This window comes from Glycine soja, chromosome 14 (genome assembly GCF_004193775.1).
Source record: "Glycine soja cultivar W05 chromosome 14, ASM419377v2, whole genome shotgun sequence".
NCBI classification, from domain to species: domain Eukaryota; kingdom Viridiplantae; phylum Streptophyta; class Magnoliopsida; order Fabales; family Fabaceae; genus Glycine; species Glycine soja.
In genome coordinates, this window is record NC_041015.1 from 45,013,903 (window position 1) to 45,032,364 (window position 18,462).

Here is an 18,462-nt window from a genome sequence, read left to right on the forward strand (position 1 = left end):
TAGTGAAAAACCTACATAGGTAATTTACGTAATTCATAAAATCTAATTATATTTTTTTGAATTATATTATTTTTTAATTCAGGTATCTTTTGATCAAATGCCAAGAACTTATCTCTCAAGGATCACATGTTTAAAGAATAATATTTTTTTTACTAAGCTTAAAAGATAATATTATCTACTAATTATACCACACAATAATTACATTACCAATATTTAGTTGATTTATATCATTAAATCATTTAAGAAAAAATACACATAAAAAATCATTTAAAAAATATTAGCTATAGTAACTAATACATGAGAATTTTTAAATATTTGTAATAATATATAAAAATTATTAAATGATGGAGTATAGTAACACATCAGCACACCAATTAAAAAACTACGACAATAAATTACATTTAAAGTAACACTTTTTTTTAATGTGTACCAAAAGAAATAATATAATTAATTGGTCAACAGTCTTCCCACGTTACCCACCCATGCAAAGACAACAAGCAAATGCACAATTTAATAATAGCAACAAAAAAGTTGGTAGTTATATGATCATACTCTTTCCCTTCATCGTAGGCCTTAAATCATGGTTTTTTCATCTCATAATATAATACTGCTCGCTTGTAAAAATACTGCCCGCACTGTGAAGAACTTTTTCTCAAATCATGGTCATCTCATATCCTATGACAAAAGATAAAATAATGAATAATAAATATAATGAAAATGTAAAAAAGCAAATAGTTGTGTAAAAAATTAAAGTGATCTTAGTTATATGCATCTTCATATACAGTAACTAATAAAAAATAATATTGTTGATGGTAAAAAAAAAAAAACTAGTTATCCATTTTTAACAAAAAAAAGTTGTTACTCACATTCAACCATCCAACAAAAATAGTCATTATCCATCTTTTACCTTCCCGCTTCAAAAATAATAAAATAATAATAACAAACATTTTTTTAAAAAATTTAATAAGGTTAAACAATTATGCTACACAAACACTCATCCATTTGCAACAACATTGGTAGTTGTCTCACAAGCATGTTGCTTCCATTGATACCTGCTTTTCAAACCATGCTTTTCAAACCATGCAATGTTGATGCTCTTACTACACCTTGAGTTCAATTAAAAATTTTGATTTATCACATTTTAATTAGGAGAGTTAACAAATCAATCAAATCTAAAAAAATCCTACGAAATTGAAAACTAAATAATTGAGTGAACAAATAAAAAATTGTATTAAATTGAATTGGATTTTAAAAATGAATTCAACTCAATTCAAATAAAAAAAAACTGTTACAAGAGTGGAAAAATGTAAAAGCAAGTAGAAAAGAAAATCGAAAAATATAAGAAAAAAATGTAGTTTATTCCTAATGATCATTATCATTTAATTCAAACATATATCTAAATGGCACAACCCAACACTTGTGTTACCACCCAAATTTGCCACACAAAAAAAAAAATTCAACACTGTGATTATCCTTCTTTAGTGTATGGTGAATACTACAATTTTAATCCTTAGATTAGAGGCTATTGATTTTGAAAATCCAATAACGTGTGATAAGCCTTAATCTCATTCATTATAAATTATAAATTTAACAACTAAATCACAATCTGATAATATAAAAGTTTTTCTTATGACTAGCTTCCAAGCTAAGCTTGAATCTATAATAAATAATCGCAATCTCTACCAAGGGTGGACCTAAACTAAAATGACAGGGAAGTCAACAATAAAAAAATAAAATTTATTTCACAAATATATATATATATATATATATATATATATATCATAAAAAATATTCTTAAATTCATTATCAAAAACGTTAATCGCTTATTAATCCATCAAAATATGAAACATGTTTCATGCATGTCATGAAAATTATCTATATTGAATCTATACTAAATTTTCAACATTTTTTTTCAATATATACTAACAAATTTATATTTTAATGTCTTTCAACCTTTATCTCTTATTGATGTTTTGACTCGTTATAAAATCTTGTGTTGATGTGCGCTTTCAAAATTTAAAAATTATAACAATTTTATGACAATCTAACAATACTTTGATAAACAAAAACTCATTCTATTGTAAGAAAAATAAAGTTTAACAATTTTATATTAACAAAGGTTGAGAAAAAGATGATTATATAATAACTAGAATTATTCAAATATAATATTCAAATAAGAATTCTTTAAAAAAAAGAGATAAAATAACTAGGGATTTTATATTTAAAATGTTAGGAGTTAAGAATTAATTGCATAATAACTAAAATTTGACAAAATATAATACACACACACACATATATATATATATATATATATATATATATATATATATATATATATATATATATATATATATATATATATATATATATGTTTGCTATTGATTATAGTTACAGAAAAAAAGTCAAGAGATAAAAATAATTATACAATAACTAAAAATAATAAAATATAATCTTAAGATAAGATTTCTCTTAAAAAATATATAAAATTACTATGGTTTTATAATTTATAAAACCAAAGATAAAAATTTATTATATAATAAGTAATAACTAAAATTTAATAAGATAAAATATTTAAATAAGATTTTCTAAAAAAAATATAAAGTTGCTATTGATTTGATACTTTGAATAAAAATAAAGTCAAGAAATAAAAATATATTATAATATCAATAACTAAAATTTAGTCAAATATAACTTCTTTTAGATGAATTTTTCTTTAAAAAAATTATAAATTGGTCACTATTTCACTTCACGCACCAATAGAATTTGGAGTGATTTTTTCTAATAAAATAAGGAAATAACAAAACAATATACAACACTAGGTATATAGTGATAGATAGCCTCACACATGAAGATAAAAGATTAATTCCAAAAGTGAAGGCCTTGAATATGATTGGAGCATTTACTTTCTCATAAACATTTTACGCACACAACAAAGCTAATAAATTTTAGAGAGCTAGATGCACCACACTTATACATTAGTTTTGAAATTAAAAAAAAAAGTCACGGGGGGCTCATGGTCTCCCTCATATATATGTCAATCCACCCTTGATCTCCACATACAAGATGGAGGAATCACTCATGTTCTTATAGAACCCAAACAAAAAATAATCCTTATCAATCCATAAGAAAGTTCCCAAAGTTAGACCTTTCAAAGCTGCGAGAATACTCCCATCAACATTAGCTACAATTGTTCCTTTGTTTGCGTGCCAAGAAATCAAGCACAGACCACTACCAAAATAAGTGGTTGTGTTAGGACTTAGGACTACAATATGTTGTCAAGAAATCAAACACACCCCACCAGAGATGTTTGCCAAAATGCGTACAAGAACAAGAGAGCCTAATAGAATAGGCGAGAACCAAGATGAGTTATAGGCTCCGATACCATGTTAAATTTTATCATAAAATCAATTAACATCAAGTGAAGTTACCCAATAGATATATAAACTGCACTCCGAGAGCTGATACCGATGATGTAGGACTTCCTAACATTATTATGTTTGACTTTGGTATCAAAATTATGTTGAAAATTTTTCTTGAAAATTAAAAACTTTGTAATAGATTACGTTTGGGCTATATAACTGTAGTAATTTCTATGTAATAGATTACTCATCAACTAATGTTAGGTTACCTCAAATATTTGATTATGTAGAAGTTTTTTTATTTAATAATAATAATAATAATAATTATTATTATTATTATTACTTAAACATAAAGCTTAACAAACTATTTTTATAATTATCATTACTTAAACATGTTGGTATCAAAATTATGTTGGAAAATTTTCTTGAAAATTTAAAACTTTGTAATAGATTACGTTTGGGCTATAGTGTAATAATCTCTATGTAATAGAGTACTCATCAACTAATGTTAGGTTACCTCGAATATTTGATTATTTAAAAGTTTTTTATTTAATAATAATAATTATTATTTACTTAAACATGTTGTTTGTCAATTCATTTTTTGTCAAATTAATTTCAAGAACTTTTAAATTAAGTATAAAAAATAGTCTTTAATATCAAAATTAGTTTTCCATGCTTAACTACTGTTTTAGTCTCTAGATTTGAAAGGTGTATTACTTTTAATTCCTAAAATTTAAAATCATTTTTTATGATTTTTGAAAATTATTTTTTTTAGTCTCTAACATAATAAATTAATCATTTATGACAATTTTTAACTCAAACTAATTTTTTTAATCACTTAAATTTACATTTTAAAAATGCAAGTACTATAAAGCGTGCTATAAAATATTAAAACTCATCATAAAGTATCAATTTATTGTTAGAAATAAAAATAATAATTTGTCAAAATTCAGAAAATAAAAAAAAAATTTAAATTTTAGGGACTAAAAAAACAAATCTAAATTCTTGAACTAAATAAGTAATCAAGCAAAAATAAAAATGTTTCAGTTGTTGATAGACCAAACGAACTAAGTTAAATGACGGAGTGCGTAAGACATTCTGCCTCTTGTCAAGGATGAATCTATGTAGCTAAATCAGATTTTAAAACTACATTATAAAGTGGAGCATTAACAATAAGGAAAAATAAAATCTGAAGTACAACACTGGCAGAACAAGTCACGCGTTATAAATAAAATTAAAATGATAGGGAACAATATTGAAAAGACATTTGTCATATCAAATGAAATCTGTACAATCATCAGAAGTAAATAGATGCCTCTGAATATTTCTGGGTTAAAACAGTGCCCTTTAAGAAATGTATACAATATTAAACTAGCAATACTAGCAAATTGAATTATAGGTGGCACTTGTTATAAAAAAATGAAACTGAAACTTAGATGACAAAATTTGTGTAAACGAAATCACCACTCACCAAGGGAGAGCTACTATAACAAGTGAGGGTGCCTCCTTAATTTGTATAATTTATTTTATATTAATATATTATGTTTTTAATTTAATAACTAATTTTATTATAAAATTATTAGATGTTTTTAATAGTGAATTCTTTTACACAAAATAAATAATATTATTTCATAAATTACAAGTTAATATCAGTAACAAAATAATATAATATGTGACTTAAAATTTAAATATTTAAAATAAAAAAATAAAATTCAATAAAATTATTAAAATATTATCTTAATTTTAAAAATATAAAATATATTAAATAAAATAAAATTAAAAAAATGTAAAATATTTTAAATAAAAAACATTAAAAAATATATAACACATTAAATAAAATCATAAAAATAAGAAAAATATCAAATAAAAATAATAATAAGTAAAATTAAAAATATTTATTTAATAATTAAATAAATAAAATTATTTACAATTTTTAGAAAATTTAAAACAAAAGAAAATAAAATACAATAAAATGCAGAAAAAATTACGACTTCAAAAGTCATAAAATCTAAAAAAGAGTTACTTTATGAATTCAAAATCATAAAATAAAATAAAAACTAATAAATTTTAAATCGTAAATAAAAAGTTTAAACTATCATTAAATATCACTTCAGTTTCCTTTTCAAAAATAGTTTAAAAACTATCCATATCAAAAAATCTGAAAATAAAACAATGAAAATCCCCCTCCCCATTTGTCCCTGCAAGCATGTTAAATATTTACATGCCTCATATCAAGCGATAGATTATGGAAGCAGAGCGCTGCAGAGAATTATTTGGACAAATTTTCTCATTTGGGGTTGTTTTAAAAACTTTTTTCTCAGATGGGTGGTTTTGAAACAATTTACTCAAGGGGGCTGTTTTCGACGTAAACGCATGCATGGTGCAAACAAACCGTCAGTGGGACTGGCGAGTTTGCTGCTAGTGACTGAACTCGTCACTGACAGTAGCGATATGCACATACAGATGAAGGACTCGCCACTCAGAGTGGCGATATGCACATGGAGTGGGAACCGCCAGTCAAACTGGCGAGTTCCAGGCTGCTTTAACGTAGGGTTGCTTTTTCAGCCTTTTTTAGGTGATAGGGGGCTTAAGCTTTTTCAGCCAAAAGGCAAGTTGCAACTGCCATTGGCGAGTTAAGGGCAAGTTGCAACTGCCATTGGCGATTTAGGGCCAAAGAAATAGCCATTGGAGATAGCGATTCAGTGACTTTATAAACTTGAAAAAAAACCTCAGTCATGCTGTGTGTTGAAAACTGCAAGTTCTCAGTGTTGGTGTTTTTTCCCAAAGCGAGTTCGCTGTGTATTCAAAACTGCAAGTGGTTAGTGTTGGTGCTGTGCGTTCAAAGTTACATTTCAGTTTTCAAAAATTGTAAGCGTTTCTTGAGATTTAAATTTGTGCGTATAAGGTTTGAAATTTATTTGTTGAGGCATAAATTTTTGAATCAGGTTAGTAATTTTGAGTCAAATAATTTGTATTATAAAATATTTTTTAAGTAATTTTTTAGAGCATTTTGAATGTTTTGTTTTTAATAATTTTTTAATTAAATTAGTCTTATATTTGATATGCTTCTTTGTGTGTATAAAATAGAATTTTTTTTATGATATTTATCTAAAGAAAATATTTGAGTCCCGAAAAAAATTGGTAAATATAAAATTTTTAGTATATTTTTAATTAGATTATGTTGGTATTAATACTTTGTTAGTGTTAAAAATTGATCGAACGTGTATTGTGAAAAGTGTCTGAAAGTAAAAAAATTTGTAACATCATAATTATTCAAAATAAGTATTTTTAGTGTGGAAATTTATTTTAATATAAAGTTATAGTAAATTTATTTTATGAGCATTTAACTTGAACGGTATTTAAAATTAATTTTTTTCCATTATATTTATTTGTAGTACGTAAGTTGAAGTTATTATTATGAAAATGAATTATTTATAAATAATACTAACTTTATTTATGGTTTATTTGGGCTTTAAAATTAGTACCTAGGAATCGTTTATTTTTTTAAGTTTTTACCATGAAAAATATTTAAAGTTAATAAATTTTTTATAGAATCATGTTTTAATGTAAAATTGTGTTAAAGAGACTTTTTGTGATTATATTTTACTATTTTGAATTTATTATGATTAATTAATTAAAATATTTTTTTTGTAGGTACACGATGAATTCGGTTATAACAGTGTTGTATTTCAATGGAAGGGTATATGAAGATAATGATGGTGTAATATTTGAAGGCAGTAAAAAAGTGATTCAGATTAAACGTGGAATTAGTTTCAGTGCTTTGAAGAAAAAAATTGGAGACAAGGTAAAGTTACAAAATAATGAAATTATTTCTGCTATTAGATGTAGATTTTTAGTGTCAGGAAAATATATTGCCTTGCAAATCTGCGATGACGAAGACGTTGAAACGATGCTGGAAAGTTTTAAACAACAACAAGAAATGTCAGTTCTAGAATTGTACATAGAAAAGGATGTGGCTGGTGATTCAATGTTTCATTCTGCAAATTCGCTTACGTCATGTGGAAATTATTTATCTAATGATGAGATACAACCGCCAACAAATATGAGCAATTTACATCTTCACGAAGATGATGATGATGATTATGATTATTATTTTGTGTCTAACTCATACGTTGAAGAGTCTTTAGACGAAGATGACAGTGTTGACGGTATATCTAATACAGACAATGAAGTCACCGAGATGATTCCACCAGTAAGAATTGTTCACCCAGCAGAAGGTATAATTTCCTCTTAAAAAATACGTCAATACATTTATTATTTCACGACAATTGTATTTAATGCCAAATAAGTATGATTTGAATTTATTTTTGGACTATAAGGTGTACAAGGAATTCAGAATCCATTTTGGAATGATGTTTTGCATTATAATAATATCAACTGGAGTCATCCTGATGAGGAGGACATTTGCGGTTTGGAGATGCCATCCACTTTTAATGTTGGCCAAGAATTATATGTTGGCATGGAATTTGATAGTAAAGATGCGATCAAGAATGCGGTCAAACAATATGTTATGAAGGTGCATCAAAGTTTCAAAGTGGTTGAAAGCAAATGGGACAAATATGTGGTTTATTGCTTGAATAGAAATGCAGATTGTCCTTGCCCTTTCTACATGAGGGCAATTTTATCTAAAAAAACTGATTCATGGAAAGTCACTCAATGGGGGTGGACCACACACATGTCTCAATATGACCATGACCCAAGATCACGAGAAACTTGATTCAGATTTAATTGCCACTTGTGTAGTAGGTACGCATGTTATGTTCATATTATGTTATTGTTTAGCCTTAATTGTCATTTATATTTTGTTATTCTATTGACAGGCATGATCAGAGAAGATCCATCGATAAAAAATTCATTGATTCAAGAGAGGATTAACAGTCAATTTGCGTACAAGGTGTCGTACAAAAAAGCTTGGTTGGCGAAACAGAAAGCCATTGCTATTGAATATGGCGATTGGGATGAGTCATATGCGAAACTTTCGTCGTAGCTAACACACATGCAAAATCATTCTCCTGGATCGTATTTTCAAATACTACATGACGATTTTATCGTTGGAAATACGGTTAGTCACGAACACCGCCAATTTCATAGAGTTTTTTGGACTTTTGGCCAATGTAAAGAGGCTTTCAAGTACTGTAAGCCAATCATACAAGTTGACGACACACATTTGTACGGCAAATACTGTGGGACCCTCTTAATGGCCACATCACAAGATGGAAATGGTGGTGTCCTTCCTCTAGCATTCGCGGTGGTCGAAGGTTAGACGTTGACAGCGTGGTCATGGTTTTTGGCACACTTGCGTGAACATGTCACAGATAAAAATGGTATTTGTCTGATATCTGATCGACACGCGAGTATAAAGTCCGCTGTCGCTAACGAAGCACTTGGCTGGCAACCTCCCCACGGTTATCATGTCTACTGCGTGCGACACATAGCAAGCAACTTCAATCGAAAATTCAATAATGCCAAACAAAAAGAAATGTTGAAGAAATTGGGTAAGATTTCATATTTGATGGTCACGTTTATTTTACTTTCATTTATACTTAAAATTGTTATTCATAACTAATTTTATGCAGCCTACACTTCTTGCAAACACATTTTTGATCAAAATTTAGAAAAATTTCGTGAACTGAGTCCAGCCATAGCAACATGGATTGATCGCATCTCAAAGGAAAAATGGACGATGTCTTACGATAGAGAAGGACGTCGATATGGCCACATGACAACGAACCTCTCAGAATGTATCAATAAGGTTTTAAAGGATTGTCGCAACATTCCCATAACAACATTGGTGAAATCAACGTACAGTAGGTGTCGAAAGTAATTTGTTGAGCGTGGCCGCCAAGCCCAAAGACAGTTAAATGAAGGCCAAGTATATTGTTCAAAGTTTGTTAAAGAACTGAGGAAAAATCAAGAACAAGCTTGTACGCACATCGTTCGCGTGTATGATATCCACTCCACAAGGTTTGAAGTAGAGGAAAGCTTCAACCCTATAACGCAACGTGGCGGACAAAAGTGGGCAGTTAACTTGAATGGTCATCATTGTCAATGCAGAAGATATTCTGCGCTTCACTATCCATGTTCACACATTATTGCAGCTTGTGGTTACGTGAGCATGAACTACTATCAATATATAGATGTTGTTTATACAAACGAGCACATCTTAAAAGCTTACTCCGCACAATGGTGGCCTCTTGGGAATGAAGCGGTTATTCCTCCTTCTGATGACGCATGGACACTTATCCCTGACCCAACTACAATTCGTGCGAAAGGTCGGCCAAAATCAACAAGGATAAGAAATGAGATGGATTGGGTCGAACCATCTGAGCACCGATCTAAATGTAGTAGATGTGGAGCCGAAGGGCATAACAGGCGTCGCTGTCCAATGCAATATGAGCGTGGGAGTTGTTCAAATCGTTGATTTATGTATGTTAGTCGAGTGACTTGTACTTGTTTACGTTCTGTTCAATGTATTGAATTTCTGGGATTCAATGAATTCGGTAGTTCAAAACATTTTGCCTTTTGTACATTACTTATTTGTGGGGTTCAATGAATTCATTAAACCCTAACCACCAACCCTAAACATAAACCACTAACCCTAAACCAATAAACCTAAACCCTTTCCACTAACCCTAAACCTTAACCACTAACCCTAAACCCTAACCCTAACCCTTACCACATACCCTTTCCACTAAACCTAAACCATTTCCACTAACCCTAAACATTAACCACTAACCCTAAACCCTAACCCTTACCAAATACCCTAACCCTTACCAAATACCCTTTCCACTAAACCTAAACCCTTTCCACTAACCCTAACCACTAACACTAACCCTGACCACAAACCCTATCCCTTACCACAAACCCTTTCCACTAACCCTACACCCTTTCCACTAACCCTAACCACTAACCCTAAACCCTAACCACCAAGTCTAAACATAAACCACTAACCACTAAACCCTAACCCTTACCATAAACCTAAATCACTAACCCTAAACCCTAAACCCTAAACATAAACACTAACCAGTAACCCTAACCACTAACCCTAAACCTAACCCACTAACCACTAACCCTAAACCCTAACAACTAACCCTAAATCCTAACCCCTAACCCTAAACCTTAACACTAACCACTAACCCTAAACCCTAACAACTAACCCTAAACCCTAACCACTAACCATAAACCTCAACCACTAACCCTAAACCCTAACCCCTAACCCTAAACCTTAACACTAACCACTAACCCTAAACCCTAACAACTAACCATAAACCTAAACCCCTAACCCTAAACCTTAACACTAACCACTAACCCTAAACCCTTACAACAAACCCTAAACCCTAACCACTAACCCTAAAACCACTAACCCTAAACCCTAACCCTAAACCTTAACACTAACCCTAAACCCTAACTACTAACCCTAAACCTAACCCACTAACCCTAAACCCTAACCACTAACCCTTCACCTAAACCACTAACCCTAAACCCTAAACCCTAATCACTAACCCTTCACCTAAACCACTAACCCTAAACCCTAACCACTAACCCTAAACCTAAACCATATACTTAGTTTGATGCGCGACATAAAAATAATCATTATGATTACTAGCATTACTTAATTTGATTTGTCTACTTTAATTTTTCTTTATGACTTTATTTATTATTCTAGTTTGATGCGCGACATAAAAATAGTCATTATGGTGTCCGCGATGGTGATTCCATAACAAATGGTTATTGAAAACGCAATTCCATAACAAATTTCATAACAAGTAGTATGAGATACCATAAATTAAGTCTGAAATTCAAATTACAAAGATACAACACAAATTTCAAATAGAGACATCAAAATTAGTCATTATGGTGTCCGTGATGGCGCGAGGATGTGCCACATGGTCGATCCCACCTTCGGGCTTGACGATCCGGATTTCTTCTTGCGCGTTGTCTCCGCCCTTGTTGTTCAGCCTCTGCAGAAAACTCGTGACGCAAATCAACACCTAATAAGTCGCCCGTATCAGGTATTGCTCCGGGTACATCCCATTGCGGACCTAATGGGGCATTAAGTGTTGCCATTGGGGCATCATGTTGCTGCGAAGGGGTCATGGTAGGCCATGAAAAATGAGGATGTGTTTTCGCAACATCACCAAATGAATGTTCGCTTGCAGACATATCAGTGTCATGACCCTCGAAAGGATACTGATACATCTGCGAAGGATACTGAGAAAATGTTGGTGCCGTGTAATACATTCCATGGCCATGCTGGTCCATTTGCTGGGAAAAATCTTCCGCTTGAACAATCTCCCTTCGTCTGTCAAAACCTCGAGTTTCAACACTTGACTGAAGCATGTGAAACTGTTGTGGGGGAAATGGACGCTCTGATGCTGGACCATGTGCCACAGGCTCAGTGATCCTCTCTTGCTCTTGGGATAAAATCGTTAACTTTTCCACATATGGCACGAGATCATCAACTGCCCATGTATTTCGCCCTTGTGGTGACACCATATACTGCAATGTCTCGACAACTTTACCCTGCAATTATTAGGGTAAGCAAATTAATGTCGATGATTTAAAAAATAAATTGAAGTTAAATAATTAAAAAGAAATAAATACCAATGTAGCCGTGTTTGCATTGTTTGGGTCGACAAACATTTTTGTTTTTCGCCTATACCAGACCATGTAATCCGAGTTAAAACTCAATAGGCCCTCTTGTCAAGGATAAATGTCGACCCTAAACTCAACTCGATTATTCCACTGACTGATAAACGAGGCCAACAGTTGGAACCAATTTTCATCTTGTTTGCCTTTCAGCGTTAGCCCATGGATATTCTGTGGTTGCGAAGGAGACTCCGAAATAGGTTGTTGCATTCCAAATTGTCGCAACACTCTATCCGATTGGTGCCACTCTACAACATGGAAACAAATGAGTGGCACCACTGCGCACCATGCCACACTGCCAACCAAACAAATGGGAGGCAACATCGACGTAACAGTTGCTGTGTAAGGCTCTCACAGAAACTGCATACAATAACACAATTGTTAATTTTTCTTAAACCATGACATTTTATTTATTATTTAACAAATACATAATGATCTTGTTACCTCATGTTGTTTCATGATATCTAATTTGCGACGGAAAACTATTAGATCATCATTGCCAATATGTTGGTTTCCACGTCGCAGCCACCTACAAAAAAAATATGAAATAATTAGTGCCAACGCGTTACATTATTGATTATTTTCAAATGAATTTTTTTAAACAACTAACCTGTGTCCGAGTGGTTTGTTTTTTATTATAGGAGGAGTTCTCTTTGGAGCCAAAGTCGTGCAGCGTTCCCATGCCCACATTTGGATTAAGATGCACATACCTCCGATTGATTTTATTTTGTAATCGGTGGCGCTGCACATCTCTCTGTATAAATAAGCAAGCACGGCATGTCCCCATGCATACGTGCTGCATTGTTCAAAGTCCCGTAAAAATTGGAGGTATCTTAGGGAAACTTTACTGCTGCTTTTGTCAACAAATAGAACTCCTCCTATGAATCTGAGAATCCATGCACGGGTAAACCTTTGTAATTGCTCTACGTTACCGTCATGGATATTTATTTCAGAAAAATGGTGAGCCAGCCAACTTAATTTGACCACACTGCCTTGAAGTTCACCTTCCTGTGGTCTGACTCCCAATAATTCTTCACACAATTCAGCCCAATCAAGATTAGTCTGGCCAATTAATGGTGTCCCCTCAGTATGAAGACCTAACAAGACTGACACATCTTGAAGAGTAATCATAGCCTCTCCGCATCTCAAGTGAAACGTGTGTGTCTCGGGCCTCCATCTTTCAATCAAGGCTGTAATTAATGAAGAATTAATTTTTAGGTACCCCATTTTCATTATCCAATAAAATCCAGATTGGCGAAGCAGAGGAATAATTTCCTCTGGTATTTCTTCTTGTCCTTGATAGATGGGTACATCTCGTCTGATATGTAACTTCCTGTCTGGTTCCCCATTCCAAACATGTTCGGAAACATGTTTAGGTTGCAGCCATAAAACGTCTCCATCTATTGGACCAGACTTAATGTGTATACTAGATGAAAATGACGACGAAGATGCCATTGATACTGTAAAGTAAAATACAATACAAAAAATTCACAACAAAAATTGTACATTAAAAAAATTAACTACATTTACAAAAAATCAATTAAATATACATACCACATAATTAAAATCTGAATAAATAAAAAAATACATCAATTTTAACAAATAACAAAATTAAAAATAACAATACGTACACAAATTTAAATAAATGTTCTAAAATACTCTACAAATAACAAAATTATAAATTTAATAGTTACACAAATTTAAATAAATGACTAAATTAAAATACATAAATTTGTTACACGTACAAAAATTTAACACAAAAAAACTTAAAATACTACCTAAAATACTCTACAAATAACAAAATTAAAAATTACATACCTACACAAATTTAAATAAATTACCAAATTAAAATACATAACAAAATTAAAAATTTAAACACGTACATAAATTTTACACAAATAAACTTAAAATACTACCTAAAATAGTCTACAAATAACAAAATTAAAAATTAAATAACTACAAAAATTTAAATAAATGACCAAATTAAAATACATAACAAAATTAAAAATTTAAACATGTACATAAATTGTACACAAATAAACTTAAAATAATGCCTAAAATAGTGTACAAATAACAAAATTAAAAATTAAATAGCTACAAAAATTTAAATAAATAACCAAATTAAAATACATAATAAAATTAAAAATTGTTAGACGTACATAAATTTTACACAAAAAACTTAAAATACTACTTAAAATACTCTACAAATAACATAATTAAAAATTAACATAGCAACATAAATTGAAATAAATGACCAAATTAAAATATGTACTTAATAAAATTATAAAATAAAACACGTACATAAATTTAACACAACAAAACTTAATTTACTAACTAAAATACTCTATACATAACAAAATTAAATATTAAAATACCTACATTAATTTAATTAAATGACCATATTTTTTTTCCAATTATTAAAATTTAAATTATATAACAAATATTATACACAAAAAAATGGTATTAAATCAAAAAAATTTCATGGAATAAAAAATTTAAAGAACGTATATATAAAATTAATAAAGTATCATATATTTCAATAAAAACTATAATTCAATAAACTAAATAATATTCACATTCTAACTAAACCTAAAATACCATATATATAATACAAATAATATCATACAAACCTAATAAATCTAAACCAAATAATAATAATATAACAACTAAAATTAACGTACAAATAATTTTATCACAAATAATAACATACAAATTTTAAAAATCTTAACAAAATTATATTAATAAATCAACTATAACTAATGTACAAATAATAATATACCAACTAAATCATATTTAAACATACTACTTAAAATTTAAAAGTTTCACCTAACATCAACAAACTTAGCATATCTATATATAAAACAATTAATACTATACTAATTTACAAAATTTTAAAAAAATAATATTATCAAATTAACTAAAACTAACCTAACAATATATATATATATATATATATATATATATATATATATATATATATATATATATATAACTATATATAACAAACTAATAATATATAATTTAAAAAATCTAACTTAAATAATATTGACATATTAACTAAAATTACCAAGCCAAGTTAACAAACACTTACCAAATAGAAAAACCACGTAATAGCTTGCAGGAGAAGAAACCACGTAATAGTAACAGGAACAAGCACAGTCCTACAACAAGAACAACCACGTAAATAATTTTCACTAAAATTATGTTTCAAAATATATATATATAATACAACATATATTTACCAGTATAAAATACTTACCAGAAACAAAACAAGAAGAACAACAATGTAGTGCAGTAATATGAAGAACTGGAGTAATATGAAGAAGAAGAAGAAAACGTAGCAAGCGTAGCTGAGTTCTTGCTTTTATAATGGACAAGTTTGAAACAAAGAAAATCGCCAGCCAGCTTGGCGATTCCGGTGAAGCGCATCCCGCCATCCTCATTGGCGAATCCACCCTGCTGCAGCTGCAACCCTGCATGGCCTGTTGCATGGCCTATGCCACTGACGCCTAGCCCTGAGGCCTACATGCTGGGAACTCGCCAGTCAAACTGGTGGTTTCCCTTGTTGTCGCATGTCGCCACTTCGAATGGCGAGTTCCAGTCAAACATGTGCATATCGCCACTGTCATTGGCGAGTCCAGTCACCAGCAGCAAACCCGCCAGTCCCACTGGCGGTTTGCTTGCACCATGCATGCATTTACGTCGAAAACAGCCCCCTTGGGTAAATTGTTTCAAAACCACCCCATCTGGGGAAAAAGTTTTTAAAACAACCCCAAATGGGAAAATTTGCCGAATTATTTGTTGCTGACAATCCAAACACTTTCTCTCTCATTATCTTTGTTTGCCCTTCGTTGTCTCTTTCCTGCCTCCGACCTTGAATGTGCCTTTTTCTCTCTCTTGTCTCCTTCTCTCTCTCTTTTGGTATTCTCAGGTAAATTTTCATCCCCTTTGACGACTTCTTTGAGTTATTTTTTTTTATGCAGCCTCTACTTATCTCACCTTCTTTCCTGTCTATTCTATTGCTTCTAAGAATATTATCTGAATAACATTATTAAAATATTAATAGAAAATTAAAATTCAATAACATTATTAAAATATTATCTGAATTATATATATCTTTCAGGAAAGGCAACACTAAAGTTTGGCTCAAAAAATAAAAAACAAGTCTCTGATGATTTTCAGTGAGTTAGTTCATCTTGAAACAACTGTTGCTCAACATTATATTGTAATATGATTTTGCATTACTTGCTCCTATGCGATGAAAGTTTAGCAATTGGATGACATTGAAGTCTTAAGTTCGTATGTTTTTGTTAGGCTAAATTGCTCAGAATGTCCCTCAATTATTCTGGAGTTTTTTATTAGATCCCTCAACATTTTTTGTTTTCCAATTGGATTGTTGATCTTGTATTTGTTTTTTAATTGGTTTCCTGTGGTGTAGTTCCGTCTCACTACCATTTGTTTTGCTGTGGAATAATTAAGGTTAAATTTGTTTTTGTGTCCTCTAATTTATTTTTTAGATTCAGTTTGACCCTTTAGTTTTTTTTTGGGTTCAATTTGTCCTCTAATTTTCTAAGACAATTCAATTTGGTCCTTTGATCTAAATTGTAAGAAATCGCACTTGTGGTGGTTAAAAATCGTCACTAAGTAGTTTTAAACCGTCACAAAATACAATATTTCCCAAAAAAATGAATCGATTTTAAAAATTGGAGGATCAAATTGAACAAAAAAAATGAGGACCTAATTGGATAAAAAAAATTAGAGAACCAAATTGAACCTAAATATATTAGAGGACCAAAATAAAATGAGCAAATATAGAGCCTAACATGATCTTGTGATATGAGAAAAGTTGTACAAGTGTGAATACCATTTATTTTCTTCAACTCTCACCTCTTGCGTATTTTATTGAATGATACTCTCGCTCTCTAATAACATCCGTTACCATATTGATTACACATGACAACATACTTGTCACTCTTGTTCTCTGTCACATCAAAATTAAATGAATGCACAAAATGAAATTGTTTAATGGCATTCATAATTGCTTCTGTTGATTCAAATATCAAACTTCACAAAGGTCATTTGTACTCACACTCCCTTTGTTCTGATAAGGATTTGAGTACTCTTAATTTTCTGAAAATTGACTACTAATAGTTTCAAAATATGAAGATGACTCATTTTGATTTCTTGGTTCTTCATGTTTATGAACATCGTGTTGTTGCTCGTCATCAAAAGTCGCTAGCATTATCTCTTATTATGGGTTCTTCACTAGTCATCTTAAAAAATACAAAAATAACTTATTAGTAAAAATGTAAATAATTTAGTGCATCCAACGTTAAATATAAAAACCCCATACTAGGAAAAATTGAAAGAAAAAAAATCTTCTAGTAAAACTCCCCAATTTAGTGTATTTAACATTAAAGAAACAATATACCACAAAGACTATAAGAAAAATATGAAAATAAAAGACCTTTTTGTATTCTGAAAAATATATAAGATTGTTACTTTGTAAAATGCAGTGTGAACCATACCTTCCTTTTATAATAAACATAAATAATGAATAATGAATAGTGTAGCATAAGTCTGTATCAATGAAAATAATAGTATTTTTATACTAAGACTAAACCCTAAAATAATAATAACTTAAATATTATAATACTATAATATTATAACATATAATAACGTATAATATTTGTTAGTGCTTAGCTCTACTGAGTGTTTAAAAGATTGGCTAAGATTTTGTTAAAACATAAGCACTTAGACAATGAAGGAAAGCTGGAGTTGCTGCACATGATGTCCAACGTTATGTCAAGGAATCAGATCGGGCTGCACAATGCACAAGGCAAGATAAAATGTCAAATGAAGAATTGAAGCTGCAGGATCCACGATGTCGGATACAATGTCCAGGACATCCTGCCCGAAAATACTGGACACACAAATCTGTTATATCTTTAACAGAGTGTGCAGGATCCACGATGTCGGACACGATGTCCTGACATCCGGCCCGAAAATACTGGACACATAAATCTGTTATCTCTTTAACAGATTATTGTGCAGTTAGCAACATATTAGACGATCTATCTCTTGGAACGAATTAAAAGATAATTAAAGTTCGAATTACAAACTTGAATAGTTCGTTCAGGGATTAAAGATTAAAGATAAAAACTAAAAGATCAAACTTGATCTTTTAGATCTTTAAGTGCAGATTTTCAGGAAAATGATAGATCTCATCCAGCGCAAGATTGTTGCAGCCCAGATACGCACACTGCTATATAAACATGGAGGCTGCACGAGTTCTGTACCAAGTCCGGGATTGAAGAGTTATTTTGTGAGTTTTGGGACTTGAGTGTTTTGTGAGCCACCTTGATGTTATCCTAACATCAAGTGTTGGACCTGAGTGTGTAGAGTTGATCTCTATAGTGTGTAGAGTTGATCT